The sequence below is a fragment of the Antechinus flavipes genome, chromosome X, assembly GCF_016432865.1.
Source record: "Antechinus flavipes isolate AdamAnt ecotype Samford, QLD, Australia chromosome X, AdamAnt_v2, whole genome shotgun sequence".
Taxonomy (NCBI): Eukaryota; Metazoa; Chordata; class Mammalia; order Dasyuromorphia; family Dasyuridae; genus Antechinus; species Antechinus flavipes.
The window spans coordinates 40873986-40888560 of NC_067404.1; the positions used below are offsets into that span (position 1 = coordinate 40873986).

At 40.9% G+C, this 14575-nt stretch overlaps 1 protein-coding gene across 1 annotated transcript in view; it reads right to left on the bottom strand.

Annotated features, from left to right (window-relative positions):
* FHL1 (four and a half LIM domains 1) overlaps positions 1–12436 on the bottom strand; it is a 437533-nt gene extending 425097 nt beyond the window's left edge. Inside the window, exon 1 of the mRNA XM_051967871.1 lies at positions 12358–12436. The gene's annotated coding sequence lies outside the window, so the exon portion shown is untranslated. The remainder of the gene's footprint in view (positions 1–12357) is intronic.
* Positions 12437–14575: the final 2139 nt, after the last annotated feature.

Consider the following 14575-nt stretch of genomic DNA (forward strand, 5'->3'; position numbering starts at 1 on the left):
ACCAAAAAAAAACCCTCCAGTATCCTGTGAAGAGGTTTATAGACTTCTCCAGGTTGTCAAAGAAGCCAATAAGACAAAAAAAAAGAGAGAAGGGAAGAAGGCACAAGACAGACCCTTGGAGTATACACTTACAATTAGTTATGACTAGGATAAACATCCATCAAAAGAGATCATTAGTGGTGTTGATAGCAGTCTTGATCCTGCCACTCTGTTCATTCAGGATCCATGCTGGGATGAAATGCATATGAGTAAGTGACTTAACAGTTAAAAAGAGGAAAAGAGGTTTACTTGACCATAACATAGCAAGACTATGCAACAGGGATACAACAGCACTGAGCTTCTAGATATGGTCCCTTTTACCTTCATATGGAAAAGCATCTGGTCCATATTCATTCAATAAACATTTAATAAACACCCTGTATTCCAGGCACATCTAAGCACTGGAGACATATAAAGAAGCATGAGACAGTCCCTTCCCTCAAAGAATTTACAATCTAATAAAGGAAACAATACACAAATATATGCAAACCAAGCTATACATACAGTATAAAGAGGAAATAATTAAGAGAGGGAAAGCCAGAAAGGCTTAAAGAAGCCTACATGAACTAAAGCTAAGTGAAATGAGAAGAACCAGGAGATCATTATACACGGCAACAATAAGATTATATGATGATCAATTCTGATGGATGCGGCTCTCTTCAACAATGAAATGATTCAGGCCAGTTCCAATGATCTTGTGATGAAGAGAGTCATCGACACCCAGAGAGAGGACTGTGGGGACTGCGTGTGAATCACAACATAGCATTTTCACTTTTTGTGGTTATTTACTTGCATTTTTTTCTCAGGTTTTTTTTTTAATCTTCTTTCTAGATCCAATATTTCTTGTGCAGCAACATAACTGTATAAATGTGTATACATGTATTGAATTTAATATATACTTTAACATATTTAATATGTATTAGACTATCTGCCATCTAGGGGAAGGGGTGGAGGGAAGGAGAGGAAAAGTTGGAACAGAAGGTTTTGCAAGAGTCAATGTTGAAAAATTATCCACGCATATGTTTTGTCAATAAAAAGCTATAATAAAAAAATTCCCAATTATATATCCAAATTTCATATGCAAAAAACAGCCCGTTCTTATCAGTTTGGTCTTCCTAGAGACTGCATCCCAGAAACCTTACTAAGGAGAACATTTCTCCTTACTAAGGTGGCACTGATTTGGCCAAGACATGGCTTCTGGAAAACTGGACGTATGACCTGGAGAGTCAGGTGTATGATGATGTAGCTACTGATTAGCAGGAGCACACCTCTTGATCTGAGATGGTTCAGTACCATTTTGCCAGTTGGGAAAAATCTGAGAGTCACTTGGGTTAATAGGGTGTTTCAATAGGCACAAGGAACACAGCTGAGCAGGATTAGCTGATTGTCCTTAGGGGGATAGTATGGTCTTGAGCCCAGCAGAATATGGCATCACTGCCATAACATCCATATCAACAAATCCCCGACCTTTTTGACTCTTATAACAGTTAGCAGATGATGTCTCTGATAGGTACTGACATTGTTATACACTACTACATTGATAGCATAATGGTGATTAGGCCAAATGAAGCCATGGAGGCAGATGAGTAGTAATGAGTACAATAAACATAATGTAATAGGAGACAGCAACAAAATTACCTCGTTGGTTCTGATTCCAAAGGGGAGAAGCTTTGATTGTCTAGTCGTATGCTCTCCAGGCCCCAGAACATTTGGTCAGACCCATGGCCATTGCCCAGGAATTAGTAATGAAGATTTTTTTCTGTCCCACTTGTCAAGGCTCTCTCATATGGCAACCATGCAGTCTGGAACTCAGTAGCCTAGAAGTTGTTGCAAGGTATCCCAATCCTTGTATCAGTAATGTCAGACCCAAACAGCAAGAGCAGCACTAAACCATATATAAGGATTCCTGCAGGTTGCATAATGACAGTTTAATAATGTAACATCTATTTTCTTTTTTATCTATTTTGTTAAATTGTCCTAATTACTTTTAATTCAGTTCGGGTAGCACTCAGGAGTGTTGGGGACCACATCTGCTCCTATACATTTCATGTTTGACACCTCGGTCCTAAATATCCTCTGCCACCAGATTAATGGCTGCTGAAGTCTAGTTGGATTTGCCTCTCTTACAGTGGAGCCATTGGTAAACCAGGCAAAATGACATTCATCAAGCAGTAGGTCTTTACAAACGGAGGTCCTTTGGACTAGCAGATAAGGTGGGGATGTAGACTGGAACCCTCAGTCTCTGGCATGGCTGCCACCTTTTTGGGAAAGGTAGAAATACTAAAGAACTTAAGCCATCATGATTTTAAATGGATTATTTCCATTTGGCAAAAGAAGCCTCCTGAGCCCTATCCATCTTACAAGAGGGACATCTTGAATCCCCCAACATATAATAGGCAACTCTGGACAAAGGATAATTGTACAACACTATCATCTGTTCAGTAACAACCTGGGGCCCAATAATAGGTAAACAACTGCTATACAAAAGTAGTGTAGCAAGAGGGCTTTGGGGAACTCGAAGCTACAAAAGCCTAATAGACACTCATTGTGGCCATCCCTTAGGGCCTGCCAAAGGCTCCACTCAGTCTAGTGTATGGACAGAGCTCTCCAGAAACATGAGCTTTGCAGGATCATAAGAGCTCAAAAGAGAGACTGCTAGAGAGCCTGCTTCACATCTTCCATGGATGAAGCTGGTTCTGGGTCCCACATGAAAGAAGAAGATTTGTAGATGACTAGGTAAAGAAAGAATCAGGATACCCAGGTAGAAAATGTGGGCTCCTGAAAACCTCGAGAGTCCAGTAGGCCTCTGTACTTACCTTCTTAGATTATGGAGAAGAGTATCAGTAGCTTATTCCAGAAAATCCAGCATCTCCAGTTTTCCCTATCCACATATTCCCTAAACCTTGACTGAGGAGGTTAGACCTCATATTTTTCTTAGAGTTCCTCATATGGGCCATTACTTGTTCTAGAGCTTCTGGCACTACCTCATCTAGCACAGTCAACCTTATGCCATCAACGTAGTGGTATGTAACAATGCCCTCAGGAAGAGAGGCTCTCTGCTTTGTGAAGGAGAATTCAGGTAGCCCTGGAGAAAGACAGTGCAAGTAGACCAGAATCCTTCCATGGTGAAAGCAAATTGCTCCTGACTAGTCTCAGTCATAGGAAGAGAGAAAAATGCAGAGAGGATTCTGGAAAGATGGCAGAGTAGGTCAGTAAATTCCAAGCTCTCCAGATTTCTCCACAGACAGAATAAATTTGTGCCTCAGGGCAAACAGATTGGTGAAAGATCAAGAAGAGTTGAAGCACAACAAAGGTCTTCCTAGTACAACCCAAGAAGATCCAAAAGCCCCCAGGCCTGGAATTAACCCTTGTGAGGTCCAGGCCAGTTTCATGGAAACAACCTTGTAGGGAGCCCTGGAGGGTAGCTGGGCTTGGCTGCAGCCTCAGAAGAAACCACAGGAACTTTTACCTCCTGGACAGCCTGAGGAATCAGGATCAGAAAGAACCTCTGCTGAACTTCAGGCCCAGTTGTACAGAAGAGCTGTAGCCCTGGGCAAGAAAGAGGCACCCCAAGTGCAGAGGCAGTGGAGCAGGGACACTCCTGGCTATCAGCCCTTACAGGAGGATGAAGCTCTTGATTTAGGGTTCCATGGCAGAGGGGAGAGCTGAAGTGCAGCTAAAGGTGGCATCTCCCCATCCTAGGATTAGAGGTGCTTACACTAATACTTCTAATTAAAAAAAAGAATCAGCAAAAAAAAAAAGAACCCAACCAATGAAACTTGCTATGAGAATAAGGAAGACTGGAGTTCATCTTCAGAGGACACTGATGTAAAAAAAAAAAAAAACTTCTTCTACCTCAAAGAGTAATGTTAAATGACTCCCTGCCCAGAGAGAATTTACAGAACTCAAAAATGAATTAAAAAAACAAATGAGACATTAAAAAAATTTAAAAAATCCAAGAAAAACAAGATTATATAAAAATTAACCAACTGGACAAGGGGATACAAAGTCTTAAAGATGAAAATAACTCTTTGATTGTTTGAATTGGGCAAGGGGAAACCAGTAAAGCTATAAGAGAGCAAGAAATAATAAAACAGAGTATAAAGAATGATGAAATAGAACTGAATGTGAAACTGAAGAACAGATCAAAAAGAGAAAATATAAGAATAATTGGACAGTTTGAAGGCAGTGACCAAAAAAATGAACCTTGACACAAAAATGCAAGAAATAATCCAAGAAAATTGTCCTGGACTGATAGAACATGAGGAGAAAGGAAAAACAGAAAAGATCCACCAATCCCTGCCTCAAAGAGATCCTTTATGCAAAACAGGAATATTATTGTCAAATTTTGAAAACCCCAGATCAAAGAGAAAATTTTGCAACAAACAAGTAAAAAACAATTCAGACAAGATGGAGATACAATTAGAATTGTATAGGACTTATCAGCAGCCACAGTAAGAGATTCCAAGTCCTGAAATCATATATACAGGCAATCAAAAAAACTAGGCCTGTGGCCAAAAACATCACATCCAGCAAAATTATTCATAATATTGAATGAAAAAAATGGACATTCAATGAACTTGCAGATTTCTAGCCTCTTCTTCAAGGAAACCCAAACTCAATAGAAAATTTAACATATAAGAGCCAATATCAAAGACCAATTTCAAGGAACTCAAAATGGACAAATTGTGTTTTTTACATGAAAATGTATACCACACATTTAAGATTGACATCAGCAATTTTGGTAGCTCAAAAGAAAGATAGGGATAGAGTTGAGTATAATTTAACTCTAAAAAGCCAAAACCACCTAGAAAAAGGTAAAAATAATAATTATGTTATACATATGAGGTATAGAGGCATTAGAGGGAAGAAAAGGGCTCATAGTTCTGAAAACCTACTAAGAATGGGTTAAATAGGCAAATACATTTTTTAAAAAGCATTGGGGAGTTCAGTGACCCCATAGCATATACCACCTGCCATCTGCCTTCCTCATGAGCAATACAGGGTTGTTGAAAGGGAAGATGGGATAGCAAAGTCCTCCAGCTTCCTTCCTTTTTATCACTGGAGAAGAAATATCTTCTTCTGGCTCTTTCTATCCTTCAGGGAGCCCATGTTGCTTGTTAATAAACTACGTGTGATGTTTTGAGTAACTCGGAGGGTCCCCATCTAACTCCATTCATATATAGAGCAGAGACTGAAAATGACAGAACAGAATTCTCATGCCACTTGCCCAGTTCCCTGATGGTGAAGACCTGCTCACCCTCTCCTTACTCATTAAGAGGAAATCATCCTCCACCCAAGAGATGTTTGGGTCTTAAAAACAACAACAAAAAACCAAACCGGGCAGAGTTGCCAAGTCTCTTTTTCACTTCTGCTCTCATTCTCCTTTCTCACGGATTTAATTATAGTGAGATACAGCAAAACTTCTGGATTGGAAATCATACCGTACAGTCCAGCTGGTGGTTGTCAGTCCTCAACACCATCTGGTGTTGGCCACCGCCTCCATTAGCTGCCCCTCAGCATCACTGCACGTTGCTCAAAAGCTGAGAATATTCCCTACTTACTGAAGGTACTGGTCCAACTTCCCTTCACTTTTATTATTCTGACAGTATAATTCCTGCAGGAAGGTTAAATAACAACTAAAAAAAAAAAGGAGGAGAGTCTATAGCCAGTGTCGAGATGATGGCCTGAGAAATAAGTAAGGTATGGAAGGATTAGAGGTCATGATGAACACAAGGCACAGTAGTCATAGGCCAGAGGAAAAATAGGGTGACAAAAAGGTAATGAGCCTATAAAGATATTTTGGAGTTCATGGGCATGAAGGTAGAACACTTTTAAGTAATGGCAAAATCAAGGATATGACCATTTTTATGTGTAGCTGAGTGAAGGAATAAGTCATGTGATTTAAACCAACTGATGACCCAGGAAGATAAAGTGCTTGAAGGAGTATCAATATACGGTATTTTGAAGTCCCCCAGAATGGCACAAAATACTGTGGAGAAAAACTGTGATCTAGGCACTAAACTCAATAAAGAAGAAAGGAGTGACTCTGAGGAGATAACAAGTATCACAATCTCAATTTAGTGATAAATGTAGTGAATGAACCTCACAGGAGGTCATTGCGTGCCAGTAGTAAGGGAAATTTGGGGAGGGGCAGCGAAGAGCAAGAAGTATTTCAACTCATTATATACTTCAATGATACTATATGAGAATGTATTCTGATAGAAGTGGATATCTTCAACAAAGACAAAGAGGAGATCTAACTCAGTTCCAATTGATCATTGATAGAAAGAAGCAGCTACACCCAAAGAAAGAACACTGGGAAATGAATGTAAACTGTTTGCATTTTTGTTTTTCTTCCCATGTTATTTTTACCTTCTGAATCCAATTCTTCCTGTGCAACAAGAGAACTGTTCAGTTCTGCACACATATATTGTATCTAGGATGTATTATAACATATTTAACAAGTATAAGACTGCTTGCCATTTAGGAGAGGGGGTGGAGGAAGGGAAGGGAAAAGTCGGAATAGAAATGAGTGCAAGGGATAATGTTGTAAAAAATTACCCAGACATATGTTCTGTCAATAAAAAGTTATAATAAAAAAAGTAGTATTTCAACTCCTCCAACACAGCTTGTGAGTGAGAGAGTAATGGGTAAAAGCTCAACCAGTGCTGGAGAGGCTAGCCAGGGGTGCTCTGTAATCAGGGGGGACTCAGGTCTTGGTGAGTGCCAGAAGGTGAAATGAGAAAAGGTTTCAGATGAAATCAGCTTGCTAACTTGAGAAAACTTTCCAGAAAGAACAGTCAAAGAGGAAGCACGGCTAGAAATCGCTTCCAGCTCAGATAGTCCGTCATTCTACAACACCTAGAGGCAACTGGGTAGAGAGGAAGAAGTGCTCGAGTTGAATGAAGTCAGGAAAACTGGGCTCTGCTGCTAACTAATAACATTTGCTCAGGATCAAATGAAATAAAATAATCCAATAAATATTTTATGTATCTGCTAAGCACTGGGGATGCAAATAAGAAAAAGACAGTAAGTGCCTACCTTCAAAGAGCCTACTATAGAATCCGGGAAGATAACACTGAAGCTGAAAAGGGGGGCAGGCAGGGTACTGGAAAGGAGGAGGGAAGGAACTCGGCACAGGAGCTGAATCCAAGGAGTACAACTGGTGGGAAATGAAGATGACTAGGCTTCAGGGCCCTATTTATGTGGATACTTTGGGAGTTTTTGTTCTACCGACCAGCACTTCAATCACAGGGGCAGCGACCAGAAAGGATATTGATGAAGTATGAGTACCAAAGTTGATGATAAATTTCCTGGTGATGATAACAAATGTAAAGTGCTTTTTGCAAACTTTAAAGCACATACAAATACAATTATCATTAAGGGCCAGCAAGCTTGTGGAGATGGATAGTTAGCCAGGGTCATCCACAGGCTCAGGGAACACCAAAAGTGACACATCTATTTGGCTAGTGACCAAGCTTACTTGGGAGGCTTAAGGAATGATGGGAGAAATCATTACTCGTTTAAGCAAGGCCACATCTGATGTTGGAGTGAATGGCATGTAACTACTCCATGTGTTAGGTGTTGTCTTTCTATTTATGTGATATGTGGTAGATATTATATTATTATCTTTCACTGATATATGTGCCTAGTACATATGCTAGGATTGAATATAATGCACTATTATTTGGGTCTAGAGTTCTGAGAAACTAGCCTGAGATTCCCTCCCCTCTCCCCACTGGACACCGGGCCCTCCAGGACTAGATCTCTAATGACCATAAATCCTCACCCCACTCACAACCCCAAGGAGAGTTCATCTACTCAGCTTTGGAAGTCTGTCCAGAGGCTGGGCTGTCATGAACGGTGAGTACAAATGTAACCTAACCCACCATCCCCAATCCAGGAGGCCCCAGGCCATGCTTCCTCTCTCATTCAGCCATCCACCCTCGGAATCTAGCCGTGCTCCCTGGCACCATGTGCAAAGCATTCATTCCCCCCTAGTTCTGGGAGCAGTAATCTACCTCTAGCCACCACGGGAGGGAGGCTACCCAGATCCCACATACATAGGCTAGCTAGCTAAAAACAGAAGTTCCTACCAGACCAAATTATAATCAGAAATCCAAAGAAAAACTATAAGCGGCATCTTTCACTCCAGAACTGCACAAAGTCAGCTAATGGGCCCGTGGGACGTGGGAAAGGACCCTTACCTACAGACCCCCCGCCAAGTCCACGTTGGTACCTCATAGCACTGTGTACCACACTGAAGTGGAAGCATGTGGTCTGCATGACCGTGTCTGGAGGCAGTAGGAGCGGGAGGATGCACTGAAACAGTTCCAGAGTAATCAGAAAACACCAGAGTCCTAGAGAATGGTAGTGGGTAGACACTAGTGTAAGGCACAAAGGTACTGCTCTAAAGTTCAAAGTGGGATGGGCTCAGGTCTGAGGTCCCTACCCTGAAAAACAAAATTGACTAAACAGAATTCAATGACTCCATGAAACATTAAAAAAATATTAGAACAAAATCAAAAGACTTTAAAAAGCAGAAGAAACCATAAAATATCTGGTATTAAAAAAACTGGCCTGGAAAAAATGAGGGAATTTAAGAATCTTAGAATTCCTTGCAAACCATGTTTAAAAACAATAGAGCCTGAAAACTATATTTCAAGATGTCATCAATGAAAACTGCCTAGATCTATTAGAACCAGAGAGCAAAATAATTAGGCAGAATCTACTGATCACTTCCTGAAAAGAACCCCAAGAGGGAAAATTCTACAAATGTTTTAGCCAAAATTCAAAGCTCCCAGATGAAATTAAAAAAATATCACAAGCATCCTGGGAAAGGCAGTTCAAGTGAGGCTGACAGCTTCTATGAAAAGCCAGAGGAAATCTTGGATTACAATATTCTAAAAGGTGAAAGATAAGCTTACAGTCAAGAATGACTTATCCTGTGTAGCTGAATATAATCCTTAGAATAAAATGGACTTTTAACAGAAAAGAGTTAAATAATAAAAACAGGGGTCTGGGGGTTGGGCTGGTTCTGTTCCAAGGGTTTGGGAAGGGTTTAAGGTAGAAAGGAAGGAAGAGGTGGAACTTGCTAATTATCATCAGAGAAAGGAAGAAGAAAATATAAATATAAAGGAAGGGTTAAAAGGAGGGAATGAACATCAGTTGAACTTCACTTAGATGAAATGGGCAAATAAGGCTTGAACGCACACATGCAAGCAAAAAAGGGTTACTTACACACACGCTCACGCGCACACACATATACACACAGAGTTCAGTATAAAAAATATATATTAAACTCAACAAGGAAACAGCCAGGTAAAAGAAAGAAAGAATTATGAGGGAGGATAGTAAAGGGAAGAAATAGTCACAAACAAAACAAACTTTAACCTGAAGAATTAAAAAGGGAGGAAAAAAGCAAAACAAAGAATCTAAGGGAGGTGGTACAAAAATGTGGTATATGAAGTAATGGAATATTGTTATTGCATTGTAAGAAGTGACAATAGACAATTTCCAGGAAACTTGGAAAGAAGACAGAGTAAAGTGAACAGAACTTAGAGAACAATGTATATAACAAGGACAGCAATGATAGCAAGAAAATAGTTTTGGAAGACTTGAGAACACTGATCGATGTAATGGCCAGGCCCCCACCTCCAGAGGATTTGTGAGGAAGCAAGCTGTCCATCTTAGGATCGAAAAGTGCAAGATGCAAGATGCAGCAGGTGATGTGCATTTTCAGACACAGTCACTGCATGGATTTGTTTTGCTCAGCTATGTTTACTTGTTAGAAGGATTTTTCTCCTTTGTTATTTGTGGGAGGGCAACAATAGTGACACCAAGAGAGAAACAGGAAGATAGAGATAAGGAAGAAAGAAAGGCAAAGAGGGGAGAGAGGAAAAAAGGAAACCAAGAGAGAAGGGGGAAAGCAGGACAAAAGAGGAGAAGAGGAAGAAAAAGAGAGAGATCATGCCCTTGTACTTTTTTAATGCACAGAAATCAAAAGAACAGAAGGCAGACATACAGGGAAGACAGTTTTTGAAGTGATGGGTAGAATTATGTAGTTATTAAAAAGGCAAGCGGTATGAAGACAGAAATTCACAATTTTATACAGAATTCATTATTTGTATTCTGCTGTGTACATAAAGATTCTTTTCCTTGTGTTTGAAGAGCAGAATTTTAAATTTCAAAAGTCAATGACAGTTGACCGGACCTTGATGCTATTCACCACCACTGGCTGCTCTGCTCTAGACTTCCCCAGCATGTCATGGCTGGAAAACTTCTTTGTCCTGAAAAATCAGATCAGCTTTGATACTCACCTCTTGTTTAGTAAACTCTGTCCCTGGGGCCTCTAATTAAGGGAGGGGGGGCATAGCCGAGAACTCATCCCAAATTCTGCATTTGAGAAGGATGCCCAAGCCAGACCTTTGTTAGTTTCCCATCCAAGGTGCATTCCTCTGGACTTCACCATCATGTTCTCACTGGGTACCTTTCCCCTTTTTCTCCCTACTATGAAGTGAGTAGAACCAGGAGATCATTATACAACACAGCAACATAATACGATGATCAACTCTGATGGACTTGGCTCTCTTCAACAATGAGATGATTGAGGCCAGTTCCAATGGTCTTGTGATAGAGAGAGCCATCTATACCCAGAGAAAGAACTGTGGGAACTGAGGGTGGATCACAACATAGCATTTTCACCTTTTTGTTGTTCTTTGCTTGTTTTTTGTTTTCTTTCTCATTTTTTTCCTTTTTGATCTGATTTTTCTTGTGCAGCAAGATAACTGTGAAAATATGTCTACAAGAATGGCACATATGTGATATATATTGGGTTATTTGCCATCTAGGGGAGGGAGTGGGGGGAAGAGAAGGAAAAAAAAGTTGGAACACAAGGTTTTGCAAGGGTGAATGTTGAAAACTATCTATGCATATGTCTTGAAAATAAAAAGCTTTAATAAAAAAAGTAAAAAAAATTAATCAATACCTCAACTACTCATTTTGGATTATATTTACATATACAGAGTGATACAACAGATGGCCATACTTTAATACACCACCACCATACCATAACTATTTGAAAACGAACAGCCTAATGTATTAAAAAAAAAAGTCATGAAATCATCCAGTTCAAACATAGCTTCAAAAGTATTAAGGCCACGTCAAATGTGAAAATTGGACAGAGACCTATACCACAGTATCTGTAGGTCTTTTCATTCATCTTCCATGTCTCTCCTTTTCCAAAAGAACTGACTGTGGGTTCAAGAAACTCTATGGTATTAAAGCCACTCAAACATTATACCTCTAAAGCCTCCACTGGAATTATCTTTATTAGTGAGACAAGACACAAGTAGTTTGAAGAAAAGGCATTTAATGGAATAAAATTTATTACAGGCAGAAACATCAGAACATTTTGCCCCCATAAACTTGGTCACTTTTTCCTGGAAAAACATAGACATTCAATGCATTGTAAGTATGCCTAGTAAATGGAGGTATACAAAAATGGAAAACAGAAATGGCCTGAGTACACAAGTGACGAAACATGAATAAAGCTTATGCACAAAGGGGCACCAATAATCAGATGAGGCCAGTACGCGTAAGGTGCTCCCTATATATAATGAATTACTTAAAGGAGATGGCTCCTGGGAACAGGAATCTGTGGAATAACATTTAAAGCAGCCAATAGAAGTAGAGGATGTTGAAAACATAGAAAGGGTACTGAAAGGGATCATATATGATGTAGGTTCCTATTGGAATTAGCTGTACAGGCATTCCATAGGGAAGAAATAGCGTAAAAGGAGAGACAACATACGCTGGCAGAAGCTGTGAAAGAAGCCCCACATAAGAAGGGCCATACACCAGGGCAGGTAGGCCAAACGGCTGGGTTGCCACATAGAAGTAATCATATAGGATTACAGGTGTGACCATGCAGTAAACAGGAAAGAACCCCTGGAAATTAGAAATCACATAAGAAGGCCCATATGTCTGGGGAACAAGAGCCCACAATGGATCAGCAATCGTAGGGAGAGAGAAATTCCAAGCATAAAGAGTGGTGTAGTAGGGGATCCACTGCCAGGCAATAGCTGGAATGGGGTATACATATGCAAAAGGCCAAGACCAGGCGTCATATACCAGGTAACTGTCATACGGGAGATAATAAGGATAAGAATAAGCAGTCATATAGTATACAGTGGGCTGCACCCAACCAGGTGGCACAGAGTTCGGAGGGTCATAAGCACATACATTATACATCTGGAAGGGCACGGGCTAACAGTACGTGTAGCCAGAATACACAGGTGGAAATGCAATGGATACCTCACACCCTCAAGCTTGTCAGTGTTTGCTGATGTCTGTGAACTGCTCCAGCTGTTTGCTCCTCACTGGTCTCGAAGGGCTTACAATCTTTGCTGGGCTCGGTGCTTCACTGATACCACGCGGTTCTTAGGCACGGCTCTGCTGGGTACGAAGGAGGGCAAAGAGTTTCTCTCTGCTACCAGTTTCCAGGCCTCAGCCGGACACCGGAGCCGAGGTGACTCCCAGGAGAGGAGGGGCTCTGCCATCGTCTCCCTGAACCCAAACGCAGCCAAGGCCCCTCAGACCCAGACTTCCCACCCAGAAGAAATCCTCCGCCACGCTCTCTGCGCCAGAACGAAGCCCCCACCCCCACCCCCACCCCCAGCTCCGCGGGGCTTCGCTCCAGGGGAGAATCCTGAGCCAACCTCTCCCAGCACACAGACCAGGGGCCACCAGGGCCAGGGGAAGCTTTATGGATCTGTCCCTGAACGACCTAGGCCAAGGACAATGTCTCCGTCCCAAGCCCCGGCCCAACTTAGGGTTATAAAGTCCCTTTCTGCTTTTCAGTCAGTTGTCTATCTGCATCCTGAAGACCTTCCCGGCCCTCTCCAGAATGGTCTTTGCCAACGGGGACCAGGTAATGGTTTTCTAAATGGCAAACGCTAGTCAGCCTAAGGTTCCACCGGCATTTAATCCGTCTTGGAACTTTTCTATGCCTTACAAGGAGCAATATTTCTGTCCAAAACCTCTCTCACACTATTTTAGAAAATACCCTCCAATTGTGGTTAATCCCCAAAAACCCTGAACCCCTGGAAAACTATTTAGGGGATGCCTTTCAAAAACCATCTGGCTTACATCTCAGGTCCTGTTTTTCTTAACCTCTTCCCACCAAGATCCACTGGTCCCCCAAAGAAATGAAAGGGAGGGAAAGAGAGGGAGCATTTTGTAAAACCCAGGTGAGTAAGAGGAAAAACATGATTCTCTATTTCAATGTTTTGCTCCCAATTCCTGCCTTCATAGGAATTCACATGTGGCAGCAAGCCTTCAACACTTGGAGCAAGCCTAGGTGAGCAGAGAGTGTGGGAATATCACAGGGGATGGCTGGTGGGGAGGTCTTGAACAAGGATCAGCACCTGGTACCTTATATCAAGCTGTCTGGACTTTTAAATGAAAGATTATAATGTAAGGAGGGTAGAGTAGTATTGGGAGTACTTAGACCCATGGGTTTTTATTAACTGATAAAAGTGGAGAAGGAAGTGGAAAAAATTTACATGACAATTTTGCGGTATATTGGAAAGGAGTAGCGAATTGTGCATCGCAGATGAGCAGTTTTGCCTATAATTGCTTTTGTATTGTACCACCTTCTTTCATTGCATAAATTAAGAGTAGGGGGAGAGAGGACAAGGAAAGAAATAGGACGAAGGGGACCTCGGCCCTGCTTGGGCACAGAGACTTTTCCAAGGGAAACACTGAAAGCAAAGCAGAGGTCGGGGGAGACGGCTGTGCAATACCTAACGTGCTTGATGTGCTTGTTACTTTTGTGGAATTCCTCTCTTCTTATCTCTTTTTTTTTAAAAATAAAATAAAAGATGGCTCTCTGGAAGGCAGGACTGAGGGGAGACACTGGAAAATGTAGATGATAATACAACAAAAGACATCGAGAAAAATTTACAACTTTAAATCTTAGTAATAGAGAAACAATATAGCCTGTAATACAGAAATATTTAAAATAGCTGTGCATGGGTAACCTATTTGAGATTGCTTGCTGTCTTGGGGAGAGGGGAGGAAAGGGAGAAAAAAAGTGGAATTCAAAATCTTACACAAATGAATGCTGAAAACTATCTTTACATGAAAGTGGAAAAATCAAATACCAGTAAAGAAAAATAATTTTTTAAAATTAAAAAAACATTGGTGATAAAGCACCTTGCAAACTCTATGGTACTCTATAAATACTAGTTATTATGTGTGCATCATGTTTCCACTAGCAGAACATAAGTTCCTCAAGGGCAGGAAGATACAAGTCTGCCTCTCTAGTACCTAGTCTATAGCAGGTACTTCACAATAATTGCTAAACTGAAAAAAACAAAACAAAACATTACAACATTTTCTGTTTGCAGGGAAGCCTAATTTTAGTTTGTTCTAAAATGTCTCAAAAAAAGACACCCCAAATCCTGCAAACAAATAAGACCCCAGAAAGCGAAGAAAGTGCTGGCAGAAAATTGCCAGCAATTGTGCACAC